Source organism: Dermacentor silvarum, chromosome 2 (genome assembly GCF_013339745.2).
Source record: "Dermacentor silvarum isolate Dsil-2018 chromosome 2, BIME_Dsil_1.4, whole genome shotgun sequence".
In the NCBI taxonomy this organism is placed as follows: Eukaryota; Metazoa; Arthropoda; class Arachnida; order Ixodida; family Ixodidae; genus Dermacentor; species Dermacentor silvarum.
Genome location: NC_051155.1, coordinates 208366620 through 208392661, shown reverse-complemented (window position 1 = coordinate 208392661; position 26042 = coordinate 208366620). Strand labels below are relative to the sequence as shown.

The 26042-nt window shown below is 48.0% G+C and overlaps 1 protein-coding gene and 1 non-coding gene across 5 annotated transcripts in view; one reads left to right on the top strand and one right to left on the bottom strand.

The window, feature by feature from the left end:
* Nucleotides 1-26042, top strand: part of LOC119442498 (cAMP-dependent protein kinase catalytic subunit 3) — a 140457-nt gene that overhangs the window by 30565 nt on the left and 83850 nt on the right. The window lies entirely within an intron of this gene.
* Trnas-gcu (transfer RNA serine (anticodon GCU)) lies at nucleotides 2957-3038 on the bottom strand. The gene has a single exon. It is a non-coding gene; the product is annotated as a tRNA-Ser (tRNA).

Sequence of the window (26042 nt, the reverse complement as noted above, 5' to 3'; positions counted from 1 at the left end):
CAATCAAAATATAACTCTCGCATCGCGGAACGGAGGGATGAAAGCGGGGAAGGAAGCGTCGTCGAGTACAAGAGACAGCTAGAAACATCGCCGTTTTGTGACACGTATACCCTGCAGAGATGAATGGAGCCGGCACCACGACTTGGCTGTATACGGTCGCTGTACAATGGAAAGAGCAAAAGAGGGGCGAAGCGGTGATCCTGAAGGAAGAAATAACAAGATGTCCGCGCGATCGACAAAGGTCTTTGACTCTGGCTTACGTGGTTGTTGCACCCGCTGCACGGCGAGATCGCCTTATTTGTATATATATACATATATTTCGACGCTCCCTTCGCTCGCTGCAGGAACGCCGCGCGGGCCGCCGTGTCGCGGCTTAAGTTACTCGCTCACAATGTCGTTATGCAGTGAGGCATCCACATATATATACTGCTGTCGACACGAGGCACGCGAGCGACCATGTCCGGGGGCCCAAAAATGAGCTATATAGTCTTTGTGGATATTTCACTCGCCCGGAGGGAATCTTTCAGGAAATTTATTTGTTCTTCTTCCTTCCATTTTTATTGTTTTTGATTTTGTGTTTTTGGTTAGCGTTTTAAAAAATGACGTGCCCTGTTCTTTTTTTTTTCCTTTTTTTTTATATAGTGTAAATCCTTAACCGCCGATCCCGAGCTCGAGTGCTCTTGCAATCTAGACATTTTCGTAGCTTATGGATTCTAAAGCAAAAATGTTGGAATACAGTATTCAAGAAAGAAAGAAAGAACAACGAAGTGTTTCAGTTTACAATTTGCGTGTAAAGAAGGCGTTGCAAGTCGATAGAGGCGCCTGTACCTGTTGTTCCGTCCATTTAATTTTCTTTCATTTCATTGTGGCACTTTAAAGTGCAGTGCCCCACTTCCGGGAAGGCATCTTCTTCCACTATAACATTTTCGTACAAGGATGTTTCAGTGCTACGAAACTCTGGTAAACAGATTGTTAAAATGGGTTCACAATGCATGCGGGCTCAATGAGCGAGGAGTATACGCGAATCCGCTCGACGCGCTATTGTGGCACTTAGCTAAATGGGCGTTTCTCTTTTGTTAGCCGCGTGAGCGCGTCCCAAGCGCGTAGTAACGTCACGCAACGCCTAGTAACGCCCAGTAAAGAAAAGCAAGGAAGTGATGGGAACGAGATCACCTGAGGCATAGGCAACTTTTCAAGATCAAGTAGATATGTGGCAACATGCTAGCTAGGTTACAATACTGTACTATAGTAACGCATATGTTATTGTCACCAGCCACACCATGCACAGTCGGGTTCAGCAGCGGAAATCGATAGCCACTTAGCAACCGCGGTCGCTGTCTGAGTCACTGATGACGGGTATTGTGATACAGAAATGATTAAGCATACCTTCGATTTTTTGCGAAGAGGACATGATGAGGCATTTCTATTTATAGCATTCCTCTCGTGGAACGTTGAACACCTTGTCATATAAGGTGTTGAACGCGTAACCTTAAAATAGAACCTATAGTTGCCTCGTGCCTTACGTATACCGTTTACTCTTCGCTCCCTTAGGACAAAATAAAGTTTCTTGGCTGTCTGTATGTCTCTTCGCGACAGCCCCTGCTTCGTTTCCATAATTTGCCCCTCAGTCATCTTCGCTCACACACCACAGTGTGAGCAGCTGCGAATACAGTGCACACTTTGTTGCGTCTGCTAGGCTCCGGGAAGGAGCGTTCGGTCAGCCCTATAGCTCGGACGAGGGCCCAAGGAACGAGAGGAAGCAAAACAAGATGGCGTGCGTGGTGGAAACAGGAAGCGGATATTATTTCCTGCGCAGTTACGTCTACTTTAATTGCGTGCTGTCCCGATTTTCGGCGCGTCCGGTCAGATTTCCTTTTTCTCCGTCTTCTATTGGCTTCTGTTTCCTGACTGGATGTCTTCTGTGGGCTTGCTTATACTATCGTTTCTTTTCGTTGCGCCGGCCGTTTCTTTCTTTAATTATACTCTTATTCGCGAGCGTCAGGTTACTGCTTGAGGTTACCACTGTGGTTACCTCTCATTGCAGGTCGTTGGTTAGTCGCGATCAGATGTGCAGTTTACGCGACTGTACAATCGTGCATTTAGTATAGTAGCGTTCAGTTCTCTATTATATTTCTGTATGTCCTATGGTACGCAATCGCCGATTAGGTCGAAGTACGAAATCGCTCCGCTGTCCTCGGATTCACTTCAGCGGGGAAATGCGTGTCTTAATTCGTTGCCTTGAAAGAACAACGATGAAACTCAAAACTGAGGACGCCGAGGAAATGCGGGGTGTGAAAGCAGTTTTGCCGTATATACCTGTAGAGGTCATGCATGAGCAAACGCCTGCGGTTCGCCGCATGCTTGGTATGCGCTTTACAGCTGATGAAAAGTCAACACGCGCACGCGCACTACGTTTAGTCTGGGGTGAATGGATTGCTGGGCGAATTAATATAGGGGGAAGCATGAATTAGCATAGTCCATCGTTTCTTTCTTCTGCGTGCTTTTTTTTCTCTTTCTTTTTTCTGCGTTGCTGTATTCAAGATCGTTTACCTTGCGGGGCGCACTGATTCGGTGGTTGGCAGGAGAGAGTGTGCCGCTTACCTGTTACTCCGGCCAATGGATTAGCAGTCCATCTCCATTAACCTCTCGGTCACCTCGTCCGGATTGGCAGAACCCTTCCGGAATGTCCGCTCACATAAGGCTTAAAGCTTCTTTGCAAAAGAAGAAGAAAGAAAAGCAAGAAAAAAAAAAGAAAAAGAAAGAAAAACTGAGCTTAAAGAAAATCAATATACAGCGATGCGAACGAACTGCGTTTTCAGCCCAACGAATTGGCAGTCAATCGATTTAACCTCTCCGCCATCTCGTCCGGACAGGCGGAGTTTGCCGGAAGTGATAAATTACGTTCACATGAAGCCGCAATCTTGTGAAAAGGAAAAAAAAAAGTTTAAAAAAATAGCGACGAGGATGGGATTCGAACCCACGCGGGCAGAGCCCAATGGATTAGCAGTCCATCGCCTTAACCTCTCGGCCACCTCGTCGTGGGCGATCGTCTCCTTTTGAAGCTGCAAGCAAACCGTTTGGGCTACACGATAGGAAAACCGGCTGCACTTCCAGCTTTTCTTTTTTTATTTATTCATTCTCTGCAAAATCCGTCATCCGACGACGGCTGAATTAACAAGAAGCTCGCTGGCCTTGTTGCATTGCCGCCACGAAACAGTTGTTCCGAACTTGCGGATTTTTTCTTTCTTTTTTGTTATTGTGTGTGTGTGTGTGTCACGCGTTCAAATCTCGTTCTCGCCATCTTTGTCTTTTTTTTCATTACTTTCCTTTCCTGTTTCTTTCTTGCCTTCTTTCTTTCTTTCTTTTTTTTTTAGGGGGTGGGGGTCGTTGTGCCTTTATTACAGTCCAATTTAAATACTGTAATGTTGTCGGCTAGACGTGGGGTGCGGTTGCTCACAGAATGTTTCATTTTTGCGCGTTGTTGTGCACCACGTACGGTTGCATTCAATAGGCGCGACAACACAGTGCTTGTGTTAGGAGGGGCTTGAAGAGTGCACTGTGGCACCGAATGAAAAATTAGTAACTTTAACACCACACCCTATCGATTACTGGTATTCATTTAACCGTTTCTCTCTTTTTTCTTTTCTTTTTTCCCCCCCAACGTCACTGTGACATCCTGGAAATGCTTCGACCACGGGCACCGTGTTACAGCTCATTTTGAATGTGACTGTACATTTAGTGCTCCAGGAGTTTTTCAAGCGAAGCTTGTATACGCGAGCCTACGCCGGCGATTTAACGCAGAAACTATCATCAGCAGCAATGGCTCGAGCGTCGTCGTCTTCTTCCATCAGCAGGCACGTTGGCGCCGTTCGGCGCTATACCGCGCGAACGCGCTCGTGCCAATGCTCCCGCGTTCGTCGTCGTCGTCTTCTTACACAGTTTGCTCCAGTTGGCGCTCATATCATTCCAGCGTAGATTTTCACTTCAGGGTAAAGCCAACCCTATGAACTTGCCGGACAAAAATAAAGTTTTTAACGCGACAGCGTTAAGGGCCCCGTGTCGCAGAAATTCCGGCGTCGGCAACCGGCGTGCGATGTCGGCGGGTGGCGGAGAAAAATCATCCAAAACCATGCAGGCCCTCCGAATATATTTAGGTATATGCGTATGCCACGCCTTCATATATGACGTGCGGTATATGCGGGTTATATTGCCACACCATTCTATCACTAATGTTGCTCATACCTTGTCTCATATTCTTGACAAAGCTATTCCTCGGAATTTTGAGAATGAAAATCCACAAACAAATGTCATGAAACAAAACACCCACAGCGCGTGCCTTTTATGTTAAATCTTCTCAGACTGAAATATTAAAAGTGCGAGACAAGCACGGGAACCTGAAAAAATCATGTAATTTCTTTGGCGCGGTTTTGGGCTATCTCCGGGATCGGCTCACGCAAGAGACTGCGTTTCTACCAGAAAGCTCGCCTATGTGCATAGTGTTCGCCGCCAGTGTTTGCCAGTAACCATTATGGTTGCATAAGATGCAGTCGTCGGGAACCGTGAGAAGCAGTCAGGGATCTTTGAATGCTATCGCGTTCCACTAAGCTAAAGCGTCCTACAAATTTTTACCTACCTACCTAGATTTTCACTTCTCTTCTGTCGTCGTAATGGGAAGGCCGCGTTTACGGGCGGTATGAGCCATTGCTTAAGGGGGTATGAGCAATTCATTGTGAACGTAACCACTAATATAAGACGTACGTGTGTATATTTGACATTTGAAAACGACTTGTGTGACATCGAGATGACCGAACCCCTTGCAGTATATACCGCAGCGATCACAAGGCTACTCTGCTCACGTTCACAAAATTGACCGGTGAAGTTTCTGATATTCAATAAACGTGAGTTTCACTGCCAACTTGTCTTCATTGACGTCACCAGTATCCACACAATGCACATCTCGTTAATCACAATCTAGTAAACATAATGTCTATGGCAAAGGGGATGGTTAGGTATACAAAGGGACACACTGAAGTAGAGCTCCAAGTCGGGCTAGTTGGTTGACATGCATAGTATATTTTAACTGCGCTAACCCGGCGCAGTTATTTAATTTTACTACAGAACTTCCCCACGAGAATGAATTGCAATTTCTAGACATACGTCTGCGTTTTGAGTTATTCCATACATGTTGGTTTTATCGACCAAGGTCCCGAAGTCCCCCCTCAGTTTTTCCTCCAGGCATTCGAAGATTGTAAAGAGTGGAATTGCCTTGTCGTGCATAGATGCAGCACTACAGAAGTCATGCCCCCACGTAGTAACGGAAAGTGTTAGTTTCCAAGTGACTAGGCTGACGAATGCTGGGTACCCAAAATCTGTAATTGGAGCAACATGTGATAAACTAGTAAGGAAAGTTAAAAGTAGTGGTGTGCACACACCCCGCACTAATAAAGAAAAAAGAGCGTTTGCTGTGATTCCGTACGAGCACAAAGTTGCACACAATTTGAAGAATGTAGCGCAGCGGTATGGGGTCAGCGTAGTATTCTCAGCCCCTCAGAAAATGTCGCGTTTATGTGCTAGAGTAATGAATGTAATTGACAGGGCATCTAACCACAGCCCTTTTGTCTGCAAGATTGAGCATAAGCAAGGGTCAACCATTGTCCCCTGCGCCTGCGCAGTAGTGTATGAATTTCCTTTTTCTTGTGGGTGTGTATATACATCGGTCAGACGACTAGGTGTATTAATGTTCGGCTGAAAGAACATAAAAAAATAGCACTTCAGATGGTTATTCCCACGTGGCTAAGCATTGTAATGACTGTAAAAAACTAAACAAGGAAACTTGCCTTCCACTTCTTAAACTAGAATTTTGTACCGTCATAGTACTAGGGAGCTGTTTGAGGCATTTAAGATAAAAACTACACGTGGGTGTGTAAGCGAACCTTCGGTGTCACTAGCTGATTGCGAGATGGCGTTTTTAGATGCTATTGTGTGACGTCAACTTATCCATGGTTGGATGGCCAATCAGATGTATTCATTTTTCTCTGTATATATGTCATTTTCACCCATTAAACATTCAGTTGCGAGTCTGCGCACGTCTTGTCTGCCTCGTCCTTGTCCGTGTGGGTTAGCGCAGATAAAATATACCACACAAAGGGACCAGCGTCGCTTATCATCCATCTTCACGGAGTGGAAGGGCCAACGATTTTCTTTTTTTATGGTTTGGTTGTGAGAGTGCGGCATACCTTAAGCCTATCCAGTCGTTCATTGTTCACTTTTCATGTGTATTGGGTTTTCGGCAAGCTGAATTTCCTCGAATAGGCGCCTGCGCTATAGACTGCTTCAGCAGCTACTGATTCAGCTTCTGGATCTAAATAGAGAAGTTCGCCAGGATTTTCTTTCAACAACGATACTGTTGGACGACTCGCTATAACGGCGTTCGCAGCTGCTTATTATCAGACGGCGCGAATTCATACGGACTTCTAGAACGCTTATAACTGAGCGTTGATCGCTACAAAACGCAGTCTTCCGGTTTACATAAAACCAGGACCTCTGTTGCAATAAATATATCAGTGCCATCTACCTAACGCTCGTGCAGTAAGAATGTAATGCACTCAACATTTGCAGGGGAGCTGGTTAGCAGCGAGATATAGCGTACGGATGTCGAGTCGTCAAATTTATTCGCTTCTATGTGACTCCACCCATCAAAGCAAGCGAGGCTTGTCTTTTTTTGCATAGCTGCGAGCTGGCCGCTTAACTTCGCAATAATTACCTACATAATACAGTTTAGTTACTTTCAGTTAAATTTCAGTTCAGGTCCTCTGCCGACCCATTAATGTTGCTTGTCAAATACTCAATGTCACATTATTTTCAAGGCAGTCCTGCATTTTTTCATAATGTGACTGAAATACTGCAACTTTTATTGCAGATTGCTATTGAGACAGACAACTTAAACAAGAAGAAGAAGAAAAAAAAAAGAAGAGAGAGGAAAGAAAAACATAAACAACAGAAAGAAACTGGCATTTAGCCTCTAGAGGTTTTACTCTTGCTGATTTTACTTTAACCCGTCTGTTCTTGGTGCGATCTTCAACTATTTTGTTTAGTCGACGTACGTTCTAAAGATCCTGAACTTCAGATTATGTGACAAGGGCGCAAATTGGGAAAAAAAAGTAATGATGAAAGACAACAACGAAAAGCACGAACTCATATATATTATTGCATAGAACAGTCAAGAAAGAAGCCACCTGACTCCTAACAAGTGCGAAGTACCATCGTTATTGTATTCATACGAAGAAAACAGACAATGGTTCAGGCTATACGAAGGCTCACACATGGTTCATTAGAGCAAGAACACGAACTTTTGGGTGCGCAAAGTGGGGGAACTTTAAGACTTTCAAGAACAAGGAGGAACGGGCAAGAACAAAAAGCGCGGGACGAAGGACTCACGAGTGCGGAAGCCCGCGGACCGCCGGGAATCAGATAACGCTCAGAATAGGCTGCGCGTCAAAACTTGGCATCGTGCTCGGGTTAACGCCCCTGAACGCAAAGCTAGCACGAAGTCGCGAACACGTATATAACTGTTCTTCCCACGCGAAATGACCGGCAGTGAGGGAGGAGGCAGGCCGGCCGGGTAGTTGTAACGTTACGCCAGCTTAGCCTCTCTCGGGCATCGCGGAAATATTAGCGCTCTGCCCGGCGCTGTGCGTGGGTGTTCATCGTTGCGCGCAGAGAGACCGCGGCGCTCTATAGGAGCGACTACTGAATGCTCCGCGGACGCGGTTCATTGAACCCTGTACACAGACGAGGAACAAACAGCGGAAAAGGAAAGAGAAACGTGTGGGAAACAGTTGGGCTGGCTTCGATGAGCAGGAAACGCGAGGCTACGGATGCGAGAAGAAATGAATCGGGAGAAAAATATCTGCAATACGGCCGAGGAGCGGTAAAGTGAAGGGTACACAGAACGTCGGATTACACGAAAGCCGAGAACAGTGCAAGCCACCCTGTTTTTGCTCTCCGCGCGTCTCGGGATTTGAGGCCGATATTTATGTGCTGAAGGTATTCTTTCCATCGGCGCTTCGGGTCTTTTCGCCCACGCTAAATATCTGCGGCATTGTCTCGGAATGCAGGAGGAGCCTTTAAACATGCAGCATTGCGTGGGCTGCTGTGTGCGCTCACGCGGAGGACGTTTCACGGAGATAGATACTTTGTATCAATGTGGGGGCTATAGAACGCCTTTGGACGCTGTTACTGCGCTTGCTATTGCATTATTATAGGCTCTACCCAGTTGCGTCAGAATGGAAAATATTGCTCGCGCGACGTGTCTTTCGCGTACCTGGTACGGGTGCATTCATTGCAGCGTTTAAAGGAGGTGCACACTTTCACGAACATGGCGTGAAATGTTGATGGAAAGGTGAATGTTAGCCGAATGTTGAAACTGAATGTTCAAGGTTATAGGCATGCAGCTTTAGACGGGTGTAGTGTGCAATTCGCCGCTTTACAATGCTGCTGAATATTTTTACCATGTATACCAGTGAGATAAAAAAAGTGCACATTGAGAAACGCAGCACCTTCATAAGTTCAGGAAATCAAGCACGAATACACCAAAAACAAAAAGAAGTAGACTAAAAGTTTATGTATTCTCAGACACGAATGATGCGCCGCCACGCTAGTACTCAAGTCAGTGAACACTCCATGTCTTCGTCGGAACTCTGCAATAACCTGCTCTATTTTAATTTCGTCGCATTTTCTTCCAAGACGTCGACAGGAAGTATCTCCAGTATTTGGTTATATGACCGGTCACTGCGAACTTTGTTACTGATTTCGACGATTACGACCCATCCGATGCTGTATTTATATAATTAATGCACAAAACATGTCCACTAAACAAAGGTTCAACAGGAATCGTCTCCTTGCTTTTGTCGGTATTTTAGGGCCGAAAGATTCATTTAGGTCTTCATTTTATTGCGATAGCAGTTATATGGACACTTCAACCGGATTTCTGCCGTCGGCGTCGCCGTCGCCGTGAGGTTCCGCATAAAGTCCAAGGGCGATAACATCGTCGCCGCGCGCCGTATGCGCGAGTGAAAGCGCGCGGGGGACGCGCGCTATCACGGAAAGCGAACGCACGGCGGAAAGCAAACGCGACCGTCGCGCGAAAGGTCGTGGGGGTATGGGAGGGAGGGAGGCGGGGCGACGCTGTGCTGCGGCACCAAATGCGTATCTTGCAACCGAGCGCAAGGGGAACTGGCCACTCAATCTCCCACGCTAAAGCAAGAAAGTGGGAAGGCAGCGTGGGAGGGAGGAAGGGGCGCAGCTTTTACTCTGCCAACAACTGCACTTGTACTTTGCCCTGCTGTAGCGGTCGCCCGCACCGTCTCTTATCTCCACACGGCTCTGACCTTTGTATGCGTTGTGCATTCGCCGCTCAGTTTCCGTTGAAGCGATAGACCGCACGAACCTTCGCCCGCTGCGGCGGCTGCGCTTGCTGCCAGCGTTTTGACAGTCGTCTGTGGTCATTCAGTGTGATCAATTCATGTTTGCTTGTGCGCGCTGACACCATGCTTGTTAATTCAGTTAGTAAGCGAATGTGTCCAAGTTTATGCAGCAGATAAAACTACCATCCCTACTCCGAATAGATCTCTACTAATTTGCTATCGCAACTGATGCTTCGCCGGCGAAACTGCGACATTTTTTTTTGGCTCTTTACTTCCTAGTAATTGTTTGACTAAGGTCATTCTTACATTAGCCGGGATGGCATTACGGAATGAATTTCAGCAGACTCTTATGCCGACCCTGCTAAGGATGCGCCCTTAATCAGAGACAGCGATAATCCGAATGTGTGGGGCGTCGGCAAGTACACAACAAAAGGTAATTGTCGCGTCTGTCGCTAAGTGGTGAAAGTATAGCATACGCTCTGTAAGTGACCGGAATGGGGTGGACTTCTTGCTTGCCACGCATTTGCCCCGTCGTCTGAGGCGCGCGTGCGTATCATTGCCATTGTGTCCGGCCTGGCTCGCGTCATTTCGCTTGCATTCGCGGGCCCGTCTTCACTGCTGCTCGCTTTATCTCTGCCTCCTTGCGTCCACATTCTCGATCTTTTTCTTTGTCGTCTGCGAAACGACGCACGCACGAGCGACGCACTAATGGTCGGTGGGCGCCGGCGCGTCGTCGCATTAGCGCAGGCTTTTGTTTCTTCTTCTCCCGTAAGCTGCAGTGTTTTGCTTGTGTGCGCAGAAAAAGGAAACGAGGCGTACAAGGACGGCACGTGAAGAAGGAGCCGCTGCACGGCGGCCGGACGTAGAGGAGACGACCTATAATCTTTGCGAATAACTTTGCGATCGGGCTGAGACAGCGCGCTTTTTAGCGTCGTCTTGGTGCGGCTCGCCGACCACACTCCATCAGGACGCGGTAGATGTGGTCGTGGACACCAAAAAGCGGTTGGAACGGTTCAAACACGCTTTAGTAGGGCGAAAATGCAGTGTAGGCTGTCTATAATGACATCCACCGTCATTATAGACAGCCTACCCACCGTGGTTGCTCAGTGGCTATATATGGTGTTTGGGCTGCTGAGCACGGGGTTGCGGGATCGAATCCCTGCATGCCACGGCAGCCGCATTTCGATAGGGGCGAAATGCGAAAACACCCGGATACTTAGATTTAGCTGCACGTTAAAGAACCCCAGATGGTCCAAATTTCCGGAGTCCTCCACTACGGCGTGCCTCATAATCAGATCGTGGTTTTGGCACGTAAAACCCCATAATTTCAATATAGACAGTGTAAGGCCGCCTGTTTGTTTTGTATATATTTTCGAAGTGTCGCGAGTTGCCCACGTGTTGTGTGTACGGAGCGGGGGTCCACTCCTCTACGCGCCCGAGTTATAACCGTGTCTTGAGGGGTCAGAAGGCCAGCGCGGTGTCGGGTGACGGGCCATTGACGCGCCGGGGGGTCGCGGTGCGGATGCGTGGAGCGGGTTCGGAGAACGCCGGCTTGTGCGCACTGAGATGGCATCCCGTCGACGGCCATAATAGGTCCAAGCGGACGGACCTTGAATGGGACTATACTGTGCGCGGTGCTGTGGCGCTGGCTCCCGGGTCCTGTGCTGGCTATGAAGAGGGGGTTCACACCCCCACGCCTCCGGGCGGCGGCCACTTGGACCTTTGTCCTTAGAGCGCTGAGAGGGGCCCGCGTGGTGTCGAGTGACGGCTTACGGTGTGTGCTGTAGAGGCGCGGAACGCATGCGAGGAACGCATTCGGAGAACGGGAAACACCGAGTTTGGATGCCCCCGACGGTCATTATTTTTTCCACGCGGACAAACATTGAGTGAGACTGCGGGAAGCGGTGTTGTGGCACCGGCGCCCGAGTCCTGTGTTGGATGAAAACGCCACCAAGGTTTGAGATGGCCTAGCAATAAATCGTGCGTGCCTGGCGTGTTGCGCTGAGGCCGTCACACACTACGCGGAAGTATGCGGGATCGAATCCCTGCATGCCACGGCAGCCGCATTTCGATAGGGGCGAAATGCGAAAACACCCGGATCTTTAGATTTAGCTGCACGTTAAAGAACTCCAGATGGTCCAAATTTCCGGAGTCCCCCACTACGGCGTGCCTCATAATCAGGTCGTGGTTTTGGCACGTAAAACCTCATAATTTCAATATAGACAGCCTGTATCTTCGCCTTACTAAAGCGTGTTTGAACACTTGTTTGTGTGTGTGTGCACGAGAGAAGAAGGGAAACCAAGGAGATCTATTTTGTTAATCATGATCGTATAAAGCCAACAGACAATGATGCCAAGGAAAACATCGTGGAAATTAGCTGGGGATGAAATTGAAATGTAGTAAATAATAAAGAAAAAGGAAATGAAAGTGGACGAAAAGATAAAGTGTCTCCGGTGAGAGAAGAACCCACAGCTTCCGCATTAGGCGTGCGTTGCACGACCAATTGTGCTACGGCGACGACTATCAAACCATCCACTAACATGGGTATTTATGTTTACTAGATCTAGTCCTGGGAGTGTTAACCAGCGCCACTCAGAGTATGGAGGGCGGATGTGGAACATCCTTTTTTTGCCCGATGGCGTCACGTTTTGCGCGAAGCAAGCTGTTTCGTGAGTTTTAACTTAAGGTCATCCTCGGGACATGCCGAGTATAAGGATGCTGCCGTTGTCTGCTATAGGCCAATCCAATTAAGGTGTCTGCCTTGAATCACTTGTTGCTCAGAACTCATCGAAAATCCGAGCAGTGATGACGAGCAGAGAGCAGTGATGTACGGCAAACATATTTCCTCACCGAAGGCCTCCACGCTCAGGCACGAGCGTTGGTGATGGTGCAGGAGCACGTGGCCTCGAAAACTTACAACGTCATGATAATCAATGGCGTTGTTGGAGCGGCTAGCACGCCTGCGCTACCGGTTCCGGTTTTGGCCACAGAACACGAGCGTAACCTCGCAGATTTGCGTCGCTGATTGTCACGCGTGGTGCTCCAAACATTGAAGGCTACGTCCCCCCTCCGCGTCGCTGCTAACGCTCACGGTTCCGGTATTCAAGAGCGCAGTACGCCTAATTTAAGTACGTCTATACAACAGCGATGCCCTAGTGGAGGGCTCCGGAATAATTTTGAGGACCAGGGGTTCCTTAACGTAGCACACTTCGCGCCGATCTAAATGTGACCGCTGCGGCCGCGGAGTCGAACTGCAACCTCATGTTCAGCAGCAGAACGCTGCGCTGAAGCGGCGGGTGCGATACGTGCGAGATGCATACGGTACAGCATCAACGCAATAGTAACAGCCGTATACTTAGCGTGCTTTAGAAACAGCCGTATGCTTAGCACGGCGAACCTTACTTTTCTTCTGTGAGCTTGTATGATTATTTGAGCAAAACCGCGCAATTTATGAAAATGTGTGCAACTTTCGTAAAATTGAACAAAAGGGTAGTAGGCACTGTTCGGCCTTCAGTACGTTCAGGCCACTCGGTTCCCCCGGCGACAGCAGAGTTTGCGATAACGTTCTTTGCGCAGTTTGTCCCGACGCTTGCGTATACGGTATAAAAGACAAGAGGGGGACCATTGACACCTGCCGAGACTGCGACCGTGCGCACGAAAAAACCGCCTACGTCCGTATCTCAGCCGGCGTTCACGGCAACTATATAGGTGAGCTTGCTTGTTCAATTGCCGTGTGTTGTCTCTCTTTCCTCTCCACACGTCATTGTGCTTTCGGTGACAAGCGTACACATACACTAAGTGTGAACACAGGTGCCCATTCAGCTTTTGGCGAAAAGCGACCCCCTCCCCTTCTCGCTCTTTTTCTTTTTTCTTTGTTTCTCTTAGAAGCTCGCTAGCAATTCACACAACGTCACGCGGGCGCCGAAACTGCGTAGCTATGCGGCTTTCTGTGAATGGGCTCTAACGGACGTGGCAGCATGCAGCAGGTTGTACGCGCGTTTTTCGCCTACCGATGCTTTTTTTTTTTTTTGATGATGCTGTTGTTCTTTCTTATACTCTTTCCGACTACAAGCGGGGCGAAGTTTGACGGAGTCGTCGCTATTTCGGGGTCGCCGACTTGTGCCCTCGCAACACGTGTGTAGATTTTTACCGGTTCCTTTCTTTGCTTTTCACGTTTTAGTTTCTTGTTTTCCTTTTCCTTAAGGTTTGCGCTGAATAGCGACGAGTTGGGTATGCGTAGGTGCGTAGGTCCGCTCGGTCAACAGCGAGTCCGCGCCCACTGAGCTTACAACGATGAACCACGTGTTCCGTCTCTGTCTCGCAGACACGGCAAGTTGTCACGTCACTTGCGTAGGTTCACGGGTTGCGTTTGCGGATGACGAAGGTCGTGTAGGCGGGGTCTTCTCGAATACCGGGTCACATCACCCGACGACACCGCCAGCGTTCGTCATTGCCTCTCTTCTCCCATTGGTACCGTCTGCCAAGCAGCATGAGCGCAGACGGCGGCGGGTTTCCAAGCAGACTTACCAATGGGCTGCCCTGGGGAAAGCCAACGTTCCGAGCGGTCTGTGAGGCAACTTAGACCTCAGTGGCTGTTTCACAAGCCGTCTGGTCTCGCTCACAATCTGTCTGTCGAATTATGTGCTAGTGCACTTTGGGACCAATCCAAGAAACAGTTAGTGGTGAAGGGAAAAGGAGCGAGCTTACAATCCCGAAGCTAGCGAAATTCTTGGGCAATCTCGATACTGTCGGTCTTAACAGGCGCTCCTCGCAAAGCCCTGACCGTGTCTTCAACCCTTCCTCCCCTCCTTTCAGAGCGGCAAGCTATGGAAACATTTTATGGCAGGTAAAGTGCAAAAAACACGGACAGTGAAAAGAATGAGGACATACAGAGCGCTTAAATGTCGCCACCAACTAGCTCGGATACAGACCCTAGTTAAGCTATTGAAGTTTTACCACAGACCAGCAACCCTGCCCCTAACTCTGCCGATAATCATTGAAAGTCCTTATTAAATAACGGCGTAAATATTCCACAAGAAAAGTAAATGCTTATGATTAGTACGCCGTGAAGAAATGAAGGTATATTCAACGCCAGTTGAAGCACTGTTTCCAGATGATGCTGAATGTATAGGAAGTACACCGTCATCGTTCTTAACCATTACCAGCGACTACGTTAATACAGAAACGGTTTACGCCGAAGTTGGGATGGACGTTTAAAGAACCTTATACAGAGCGTTCTGCCACCATCTCAAAGCCATGTGTTGGTTTGGGCCGTTGATTAGTTCGGTAAATGAACAGTTCGTCACGCCTGTCGTTTCTCAGTATTGGAGCTGGAGCACGTGTCCTTCTTCTCTTTATTATCGAGCGACGCACTATAGATAACCGATCCGAAAGCGGGCGCAAACGACATCGTTCTCCGAATCCCTTAATCGACAGCGAGGCTTTGCGTTAGCAAATGTTTACGGAAGACACTGCTGTATAGTCGCGCGGCTCTAAGCAGCACGGTCAGATATAATCCGGCACTAAACTATAACTCGGCTTTCCGTATTTGCACATTCTATAGCTATGCCTCGCGGAAGCTCCTTCGGGCGTCGCGAGGCGTGTTTGAAGTGCTTGGGACGCAGTCACCACCGCTTCGCTTTAAAAGTGGGTCCACATTTGCGGGCGGCTGAACACTGACGTCAATTCACGTGCCGCCATCCGCGAGCACGGTCCCCATCGAGAAAGAGGTCGTCGTCGTCTTCCTTTGAGGCAGCCGCCGTCTCATATCCGATTACAATGCCCGGAGAAAATTGGAACGCGTTGCGTCAAACGCCACGACGAGGACGGAAGCGTCTGCACGGTCCGCTGCTTTGTAGGCGTGCCTACACGCGCGCGCTCGCTCGCGTGTGTGCATGCGTGCGTGTGTGTGTGTGTGTGTGTGTGTGTGTGTGTGTGTGTGTGTGTGTGTGTGTGTGTGTGTGTGTGTGTGTGTGTGTGTGCGCGTGTGTGTGTGTGTGTGTGTGTGTGTGTGTGTGTGTGTGTGTGTGTGTGTGTGTGTGTGTGTGTGTGTGTGTGTGTGTGTGTGTGTGTGTGTGTGTGTGTGTGTGTGTGTGTGCGTGCGTGCGTGCGGGCGGGCGGGTGGGCGGGCAGGCGGGCGTGCGTGCGTGCGTGCGTGCGTGCGCCTTTTCAATTAAGATGATGTACGCTGACCGAGCCGACAGAGTGTCAAGACGTCAGCGCGTGTTCCGGCGCGGAAACTGACTTTGACTGTGTGCTCAAAGGTACACCAAAGAATAACGAAACAGTTCCTTGAATCTGTATACCTCTCGTTGGTCGGAAAATTTCGTGGCGTAAACACAAAACTCCAGGTTAACAATTGAAGCCGAAATAAGGTTCCCAAATAGCTCCAGCCGCACGGCGAAATCCGGCGACACCGCTGTGCGCGGCTGTTCCCCCACTCTCGATTCCGCCCGGCTGCGCTTCGCTGCGCCGCTCAGTCTTGACTCAGGAGCCGTCCGAGATGGAGGGGCCCATTGTTGCTCCCGCCAAGTGCGAGATTCGTTCCGTAATTAGCTTTTTGCGCGCCAAAGGGACTTCACCCGTGGATATTCATCATCAGTTGACAGAGGTGTATGGCGGCAAGTGTATGTCCGTTCAACACGTCCGAAAGTGGCGCAGGAAGTTTAATGCCGGTCGGAAGTACGTCCACGGTGAAGAAAGGAGTGGAAGACCGTCAATTTCAGAGGCGATTATCGAGATGGTCCAACGCGAAGCGCTTCAAAACAGGAGGATCACGGTCCGTGAACTTGTTGCTCGGATAAACGCCTTGCCTGGACTCGCCAGTTTCTTCAACATTGTCAAGAAGGAAGGATTGTTGGACTCCATTGACACGGGAGACGAAACATGGGTGCTTCATTGCACTCCCGAAACGAAACAAAAGTCCAAACGATGGCGTCACTCAGGGTCACCAGTCGCAAAGAAGTTCAAACAAACTCCTCCTGCTGGCAAAGTCATGGCCAGTGTGTTTTGGGGTCGTAAGGGGATACTGCTGATCGATTTCATGGAACCTGGGACAACAATCAACTCAGACAGTTATTGTGCAACACTAAGAAAACTCAGGCGAGCTATCCAGAACCGCCGGCGAGAACGACTGACAGCCGGTGTAACGCTGCTTCACGACAGCGCCCGACGTCACGTCTCCCGTCAAATCCAGGACCTTTTCATAAACTTTGGGTGGACTGTCATGTCCCACCCGCCGTACAGTCAGGACCTCCCGCCTAGCGATTATCACTTGTTCCCCAAGTTAAAGGAACACTTGAGTGGCCAACGCTTCCGAAGCGACGATGAAGTGAAAGAGGCGAAACGCTTCCTCAACGGGTTGGCGGCGGAGTTCTACGGCATCAGGATACTGAAATTGGAGCATCGTCTACAAAAATGCGTAGAAAAAGATGGCGATTATGTCGAAAAATAGAGTGAAGTGTATTCTTTCCAACGATGTCGCTATGAGAATAAACAATGTTGTCTATTTGTATCATTGATGGGAACCTTATTTCTGGATCGACCCTCGTACTTATTCATGGTCACGCTGCTGGATCCGAGCAGTTCAGCACCCCCTGCGTGCTGCATCTTTCATAACCCTGACTGTTTCTCTAATTGGGGCGCAGTTTTTTCAAAGTAATTTTCTTTCTGTCCATAAATAAATAATTAGCATTTGAAGTGCTTGAAGGAACATCATCTTTGCTGCGTATCCTTTAGTGCTGTAACAAAAAAAGATAACTTGCAATATAGTTTTTTTTTAAGTTGCATTGCTTAATGCGGTCGCGGAGTTCGCTTTCACGGTCATTACCAAGGAGGTTTTGTCACTAGACTGTGGCATATATATTACACTTAGTAACGTCACCATGCTTTCATATATATGTAAAAAGGAGACCCGTCTAGCAACTCATTCTGTTCATTCTAAGACTGCCATGGGTAGACCACGGAAATTAAAGGCACCAGAATAACAGCGTGAATACAATGCTCGACCATGTGTGGTGCTTGATACAGCTTCCCTGGACATTCGCGTTCGCAGGGCGGGATGGCGGCCATTTTTTTACGGAAACATATGTTCGCTTGAGCAGGCTTGAGGTACCGACCCAAAAATGGCGGCTGTAAGGGCTGGATAACGCCTCGCTATGATACCGCTTTTCTTCGGCACAATATCTTTTTACTGCTCCGCCATCGGTTCAAAGGACTCCCAATTTGGATTGTAAACAGCAGTCGCATTCCAAAAGGGCAAGTTTGAAGTCCGTGCGATACCCGTGGAACTGGGGCGCTGCTCTATAGACACTGTCACATTTCGTCGCGTTTACGCTTTTACACAATCAGAGAAGCCGGTAACGGTAAGGGAAGAACGGTAACGTTGTATACTATATAGGCTAAAATACTCTGTTAACAGCACGCTCCAAAATTTACTGGTAACATGCTACCTCTTGCAGGGTATATGTGCTGGATTAAGTGAAGAGAATACACGTTTCCCATCTTCTACGCTTTCTCTCTCTCAAGACCAGAACATAATGAAACCATCCTTTGAAAACGAAAAAAAAAAAAGAAAAAAAAGTGACTACGCCACAGCGTTACGCACCAGTTCGCACCAGGTCTACAGCTATTTTCACTCGTTTCTGTGAATCGAGGCTGCAGTACATCGAACGGCCTTGAAACAAGAGACAGCAGAGGTGAAAATTTCGTTCCCCCTGCCTGCCTCAAGGCGCACCGCAGCCGAGCCAAATCGAGTGCTTCGCCGCCGTCGTCGCGTTGAAGAGGTCCGCTCTGCATCCGTGGAACGTGTACTACACACCTTCGTTCTGCGAGCAATGGCTGCGCAGCGCTCGCTTAACGAGGAAAATTAACGGTTCGGGCCCGGGCTCTTCTTTCGCCAAGGCACGCAGCGAACTAAGTAAGTAATGGAGTCAGGCGGAGAATCGCGGCGGCCCTAGTACCCGCGAACGTCAGGTGCACTTAGTCGTTCGTCGCTCGCCGGCGTCTTCCTCCACAGGCCTGAAACGCCCGCACGCTCCCTTCCTAATCGTGTCTCTCGCTCTTTCCTCGGGCTTTGTCGTCGCCGACTTCTACATCCGCGCGATTCGCCCGAAGTTCGAGTGTGTGTGTGGCTGGCAAAACCAAAAACAACGAAAAAAAAAAAAACAAAACAATCGACGAAATCTGGGAGAAAGAGAATGCGCATGCACAAGCCGATTTAGAACAGAGGCGATCGACGTTCCGCTAAAAGAACAGTGGCGGCGAGGGTTAAAGGGAGGCGGGGGGTGGGGAGAGAGAGGTTCTAGGAGGAAGTTGCGCTTTCTCCCGGATTAACGCAATCAGTGCGGCCGTACGGAATGTCAACAAGACGCAGTAAGAGCGCCGGGACCCGAGGCGAAACGACAATCGATGACAGTCGAGGTAACTTTCCTCGGGGCTTTGAGTGGGAGAAGTGGTTCTTGGCTGAAAAAGAGACGTGGAGTTCGGGAATCACTGAACGTTGCACATACACTCGCGTACGCACGTACACACACGCTGAGAGAACAATTCCTTCGAATAATAATTTTTCTTTAAATGTATATATACATTACAGAGACTTTCTGTGAATGCGATGGATGTTGTATGCGAGCGAACAAGTCGTGCGCAGAACTGACGCTATAGGAAACTCGGCGACTATCGAGTACATACGTACTACATGCTCCCGCTTCCGTGCGGTGCGGCGCGCAAGTGAGCACGCGGATGCAGTGACAGAGGCACGCGCTCGCGTAAGCACGCACGGCGGCTCGGCGAACGGGGGTGCATTCTCGATTGTTGTTTCTCCGCAACTCTTCGACAGCTTTACGCGAGCGGCAGCAGCTGTGGCGCTTGCCTTTCGCAGCCGGTGTTTGTTCGGTTCGGGGAAATTGGGACGGCTCGTCGGGCACTCGCTTCTTTCGTCGCCGAGTGCTGAAATCGGGCGCGTGCTGATCTGTCTCGGCTAAGCGGTGCCAATTGTTTTTGTTGGGCGGCACTTCGCGGCATTTCGTTGAGCTGTCACGTTTGCTCTCTTCCGTCCTTGAGCGCGTGTCTTTTCTATTGTTCGCGCTATACGGCCGTGTGTTGATCTCTTCTGCGTAATGGGGACAAATCTCTGTCTCAAAATAATTCGTTTGGTGCATCATTTTCTATCCGTTCGGTTGCTTTTAGTTTCGTCGCGAAAATTGTTTCGTGGGAATCTAGGGCGTACACTTTTACATCGTGTTATTAGAATAATATGTAATGTTCTCAATTCTGTAAAGGTATATATCACGTTAATGGTACTTGCGATACCTTTAATTTATTTATGTACGTGTTAGAGGTGGCCGAATATCAACTTTTTTTTAATGCAAGTAGTAGCTATCGAATAGCCAAACGCAGACGGATATACGTAGTTACAGCAGGAACATTTGTTTCGGTATAATTAGGTGCCACACCTGTACTGACAAATACAAAACAAAAGTATCTTATATATTGGTTAGAAACAAAGGACTAGTTTTAAACACATGATCGCTAATTCTCACTATTAAGCTGCACAAGTAGCCTCTCAACCTTTTTAGAGGCTGGTTGCAAGTAAGCTTTCCGAAAATGAATGGCCGCGTTATAACTAGCTTTCCAAGAACGCTTAAAAGTGGTCGCCGAAAAACGAACAGACGTTGTGAAAAAAAAAAAAAAGCTTCTGATGGACTTGTGTGCCATAGACGCTTGTAAAAAGGTCCGTTGCCAGGAAAATATCACTGGTTTTGTACAAAAGCTAAAACAGCTACATGAATAAATTCCCTAAAAAATAGAAAAGACTAAATGACCGACTAAGCAAACAAGAATCACTAGTTCTCATGTAAACTTCTGCCGAGAAACCAGAAACAAAGCATGTGTAACCCATTTTGTTTCCGCATTATTCTACTTTTTTTTGTCGCTGTGTCACTTCTTATAGTTTGGGATACTTTATTTAGCAGACGGAGAGCACTAACCAGACTTTAACAGTCGGTAGTTGCGAAATGTTGCCTCATACCACGTGCCTCCTGTTTAATTTGCAATTAACACCTGCGTCTAAACCATCCGATAAGCCGGGTGACGCTTCCTTAATATGGCTCTTTGGACTTTTAGAACCATGTGGAAAGCATTGTTTAAAACTTGCCCAGAAATCATTGGAAACGTTGTTGGTATCAGTAGACGTCGTACGATGGATCGGATCGTTGATACGCACATTTGGTTCGCGCTTAATCCGCCCGCTACCAGAATCCTGCCTTTATAGTCCTAAAAATGCTGACGGATATGACCAGTAACTTTCTTCATCGCGACTTCCGCTTAACGTCTGTTGTGTTTGGATATGAAACGCCACTAGCTCATGTGAAAAGAAGTTTAGGTGTCACCACCGTAATGTGATTAAGTCATTGTTTCGCTTTCATTTCAAATGCATAAGGAGCGACTCGCTTAGCGAATCGCCTGCACCCAACTTCTCTCTCCCTCTATAGCGAAACTCCGTGTAAACTGACCCAGAAAAAAAAAAAGGTAAAGAAGCGTCTTTCCAAAAACGCGCTGGATACTGTTGGCTATTTTCACAATGCGCTGCAAAAACTGCAGCGTTCCGCGCCTAAAAAAGTGTGCCTGTGCCAAGGAGTATAGCTCTGCACGCTGCTGGAAACGTCAAAATGGAGGGGAAAAAATAAGAAATAAGAGAAGCTGGAGAGGAGTAAACCAATTGCCCCACAGTGCGAACAAACCGCCAGCAGGCGCCCATATATTTTCGGGGGAGAGCGATGGTCTGCTTTGCCTAACGGGTGACACGGGCCAGACGACTCTGTACTCTGTCTCTACATACAATAGCGTGCAGTGAAGAAAAAGCTTAGAGCCTCCCGTCAGCTACGTATAATCGATTTCTTACGTTTCGGCGCACCGTCATTCGTACGGTTTCCTTGAATCATAGGTTAACCTTGATTTGTAAACTACAGAAACTCGTGGAAACTAAAAGATCGTTCCGCTACTTTCATATATCCTGAATTGTGTGAGCTACCTTTAACGTGCACGAGTTATTTACCTTACAAATTAAAGATCTTCGGGGCAATGAAGAACATGCGATTCTGTACTGCCGGTCGCTTCTGAAAGAATAACCCATGCACCTATATTTGATTGCTGGCCACAAGACGAGTGTTCAGCGTTACAAGAGTTTATAATATACTTGTCCTGCAGCAGCTGTATCGTCTCTATACAAACGAATCTTCTTAGTAGGATATTATTTTGAACGCATGGAGAGCTCGCACTGCGACACGGTTTTTGTGATGCGATGCGTATTTAAAACGTGCGCTGTTCCGTATATAGGCCCAACTGTCCGGAGCCATTTAGGTTTCGTTTGTTCGTCGTTGGGCTGCTGCTATATTCGCCGATTCTTCGTCTGCGCCGCTCGCAAAGCCGCCAACTGCCAGCGCTTTGCCTCAAAGGACGCTAGTCTGTCGACGGCCGCTTTTCACTTGAAAGCTTTCGTACGAGTTCTCTTTTGTTTTCTTGCGTCGTATAGGCGTTCTCTTCGTTCGTTCTCAGTTTTGTCTTATTCTTTTTTTTTTTAGCCGATATAGAGCTACGTGGTTTGTCGGCTTCTGTTCTTTTGATCGCACCAAGTTGCTTCTCTGATGGCCGTCGTCGCGTGGGCCTCCTCCCGCCTCCCCTTGGCTCATGTTGCTGGCGTCGCGCGCACAGCCTGCGTGGGTGCAGCCGAGATGGGGTTTACTTCCGGGAGCCAGGTATAGGGCGAGTGACAGGTTTGGCGGTAAAGGATAACATCCAAAGAAAGAAAGAAACAAAGAAAGAAAGAAGGGAAAGAAAGAAAGAAGGGAAGGAAGGAGGGAAGGAACGAAGGAAGAAAAAAAATGAAGGAACGAAATAAATAAATAACCAAATAATTATGAATGTAGGAAAGAATGAATGAATGAATGATAAGACCGTCTACTTTTCTCAATTCGATTGATTGATTCGCGGTGTTTAAAGCTCTAAAGTAAGACTGGGCCGGGGCACTAAAGGCGCCGTATATAGGCGAGGATTCCGAATTAATTTCGACCACCATGGGGTTCTTCGAAGCGCCTTTTCGAGCAAGTGCTGTTAATGCGAGTGCAAATAACCCGTTCATTATCTCTGTGCGAAATACGCGAACTGACGGAATAGCAAAAGAGAAAAAAAGTAAATACACAGGAAAGGAATTACTCATGCTTGTTCACTGCAGTACATTCGAACGAAATGGCTAATAGCAAGCGCTAAGCGCCATCACATAGAGCTGCTACAGATGATATGGCAGGCTGACTCGGGAATTCAAATGAAATCAAAATAAAGATAACAGAAATGAGTTAAAATGGTAAACTGTCGCTGTGAATGTTTCGCACTTCGGCCGAAACTGCAAGTTTTGTGTGTGTTTGTGTGTGCGTATGTGTGTGTGTGCGGGCGCGCGTGTGTGTGTGTGTGTGTGTGTGTGTGTGTGTGTGTGCGCGCGTGCGTACGCGCGTGCGTGCGTGGAGAAATTGACAGTGGAGGACCTCTGCAATTTTAGTTTTGTTTTTGCCATATATTTCGTTACTTAGGAATGCAAGGTTGATTTTTAGCGACGTGCTTTTGAGACAGATGGTTCTGAAGACAAGCGCATTATCTTTTTCGTGATATCATCGCGTCAAGAACAACAAGCAACCATTCTAAAACGTGCGTCTGAGAAGAGGGAAGACACAAACCCATGGTGACCCGCCCGTGACACAACGGTTTATGCCTATAGTGCATTAGGTGACCGATTCGATGCAGTCAATTCTATTTAGCTTCTTTTTAGGGCCCATCTGTGTTAGAGTGTAGATTGCCCGCTTTATTTAAGTTATTTTCAAACACAGAACCGATTACTATACCAAATATATATATACTGTAGCTGATCATGTATGTAAAGTCACTGCACATATTTATTACGCCCTACTCATTGTGAATCAAAGCGGGCGCATCGTCGCAGTGACGCAAGCGACTAACGTGACCATTTCTACCATGGTCACTTTAGTCTAACGCCATGCGCAGCTGTGAGACACACTTGCTCAGCAGGTTCACGTCAGGCAATCCTCTCACTGCAAGCATCTGACTGCATACAGTTGCTATGTCGTCATTTATAGCACACGGGCCGCTATGGGACTTCTGACGTTACCTCAGCTTCGGCGAAGGGTTGTCGCGTATACTTTACATACATGCAATCACACACGTGTGACAGGACCACTATTTGACTAACTTGCGTGCAAGGGTGCTCTTTTGGACATTTCGCGGCGCCGTTGGATCACACGCCACGTATTCACAATTGAGCCAATTAGAGAGAATGCGGTCCCCACTAAAACCAATCAGGGAAGGCAAGATGACGGAACTCGCCGGTCTCCGCAACTCCGGAAGTTACACTACGACGGTGGAACTCGCTATTCCACGATGAGTTGGTTGGTATATAGTAGATGAAGCAGAATTAGGCTTACCTCAGAATGTTCCCGAAAGGGAGCGCTATAATGTAAATTCAGAGAGCACAGATGAAAAAAGAAAATAATAATACAAGTACGAAGAGTGATCGCTACGCAATGCGGCTTCTATGGAAGAAGTGCGCAGATGCCAAAATTCTGAATAAAGAAAGGGGGAAAAAAGAAACAGCGAGCAGAACGGGCAGTTAGCAAAGCGCGAAGCAAATAAAAACGAATAGATCGAAATTAGTAGAACAAGCGAAGGTTTATAGGTAACACATGGATGGGTCTCTTGCGGGCTCTCGTGTAAAGTGGCAGCTAGACAGACGTCCGTCGTCCGGCCTTTCCTTCCTCTTGCTTCCTTTGCACAACCAGGTGAGTGACGTTTCGCAGCTGCTCTTGGCACAGGGAACACGAAAGGTGAAGGGGAATGCCAGGGCGGGGTGTGCCGGTTCGTGCCTGCCCGGCTGAGCCCTATTTATTTGCGGATGTGGCGTTTCTTGTTATTTATTTGTGCCGGCGCGTTCCCCTCCAATGCGTCCGCCGCCACGTTGCGCGATTTTGCGTTGGTGAGCGATAGGCTGCAGGGGGTGCCCAACGTCACAGGGCGCCGCGTTTCGTCGAAATCTGTTTTTAGTTCCGCTGGCGTGGTTCCGGTCTTCACTTTTCGGAAGCTTTCCTCTCAATGAACCGCGCCCCCGATCCCCCCTCCACCCCACTTCCCCTGTTCTACACCCCTTTTCACGCTGCTCTTTTTCTTTTTCTTTCTTTCTTTCTTTCTTTCTTTCTTTCTTTCTTTCTTTCTTTCTTTCTTTCTTTCTTTCTTTCTTTCTTTCTTTCTTTCTTTCTTTCTTTCTTCTTCTGATCTTTCGTATAACGAGTGTCGCGGAATCAGGAGAAATGCAACTGTTTTTTTGTTTTTTTTGCGTGTTTATTATTTGAACCATTTTGTTTCCCTACCGTCTTCACTTTTGTTTGAGGACACGTCTGCGGTCTTTCGTTCGTGCCAGTTTCGTCGATGCTTGACCTGCCATCACGCTCCTGCAACCTTCGCTGTCGAGGCGTGTCCTTGACGTCATCCGAGGGAACGCTTCTCCGATGGCGGTGCAGCTTCTGAGGAGGACTCGCAAGTTTCGTCTCGGGTCCTTGCACACTGCAATGGAGGGACGGGGTGGCGGGGATTTTAATGGCTGAACGTTATCGTGATTCGGCGTGAGTTTATATAGGAAAGAACAAAAGTAGGAGAGAGAGAGAGAGAGAGAGACGAGGGAAAGGAGAAAGGCAGGGAGGTTAACTATAGAAGGGAATATCTGGCTTGTTACCCTACACTCGGGAAATGGGGCGGTAGAAATATAAGAAGGGAGTAGATACATAGAGAGAAAACAGAGAGCATAGACATATGATCGGTCACAGCCGGTCACAATAACCGCACGTTATCACAGCACGGGATCACATGCAGCACAGCGAACACCAATGAAGGTTTATAAGCCGTTAGCGAAGGTTCGTTGTCCCTAAACATTGCAGCAGTGTTTCAGCCGCCCTCTGCTGCGATGGTATACGAAAATGTTTTTTTTCTCTGATAATGGTCAGTGATCAGAGCAGGCTAGCGCAGTCGCGAGCGATCGTCTCCGTACACTGTCGCGACAGCAGGAAATTGTAGGCTGGCAACTGGCCACCAACATTAGCCCGACGCCCGCCTATTCTCAGAGAGAAAAATAGAGATGGTAGAACCTACAGACTAAGAAGGGCAAGCACTACACGTGTTGAAGGCTACATAGGCTACCCGAAGTGAAGGCTACATCAAAGTAACAAGTAATGTTAGGTTAGATAAAAACGCCGAAGAAATAAAGCAGTAACCTAGCGCGTGAATTGCGTGGATGCAGTCTGTGGAGTGCGTATGATTGAGAATCTTTCTGGTGGGCCAGCAGAAGCAGCTTAATTAAGCAGCTTAATTAAGCAGCTTTACATCTTATAGTCAGAGCTTTGAAATCAGAGACGCCGTGCTTAGCGGCAATGGAAATGAACAAGACCATTATCAGCATATCTAAAGCTGTTCTAGAAAACTTGTGATAGGAAACAAACTAGTACGAGTGATGTGTATATATACACGTAGTGTTAATAACTTTTTAACCATTTGAGGTTATCTGCTCGA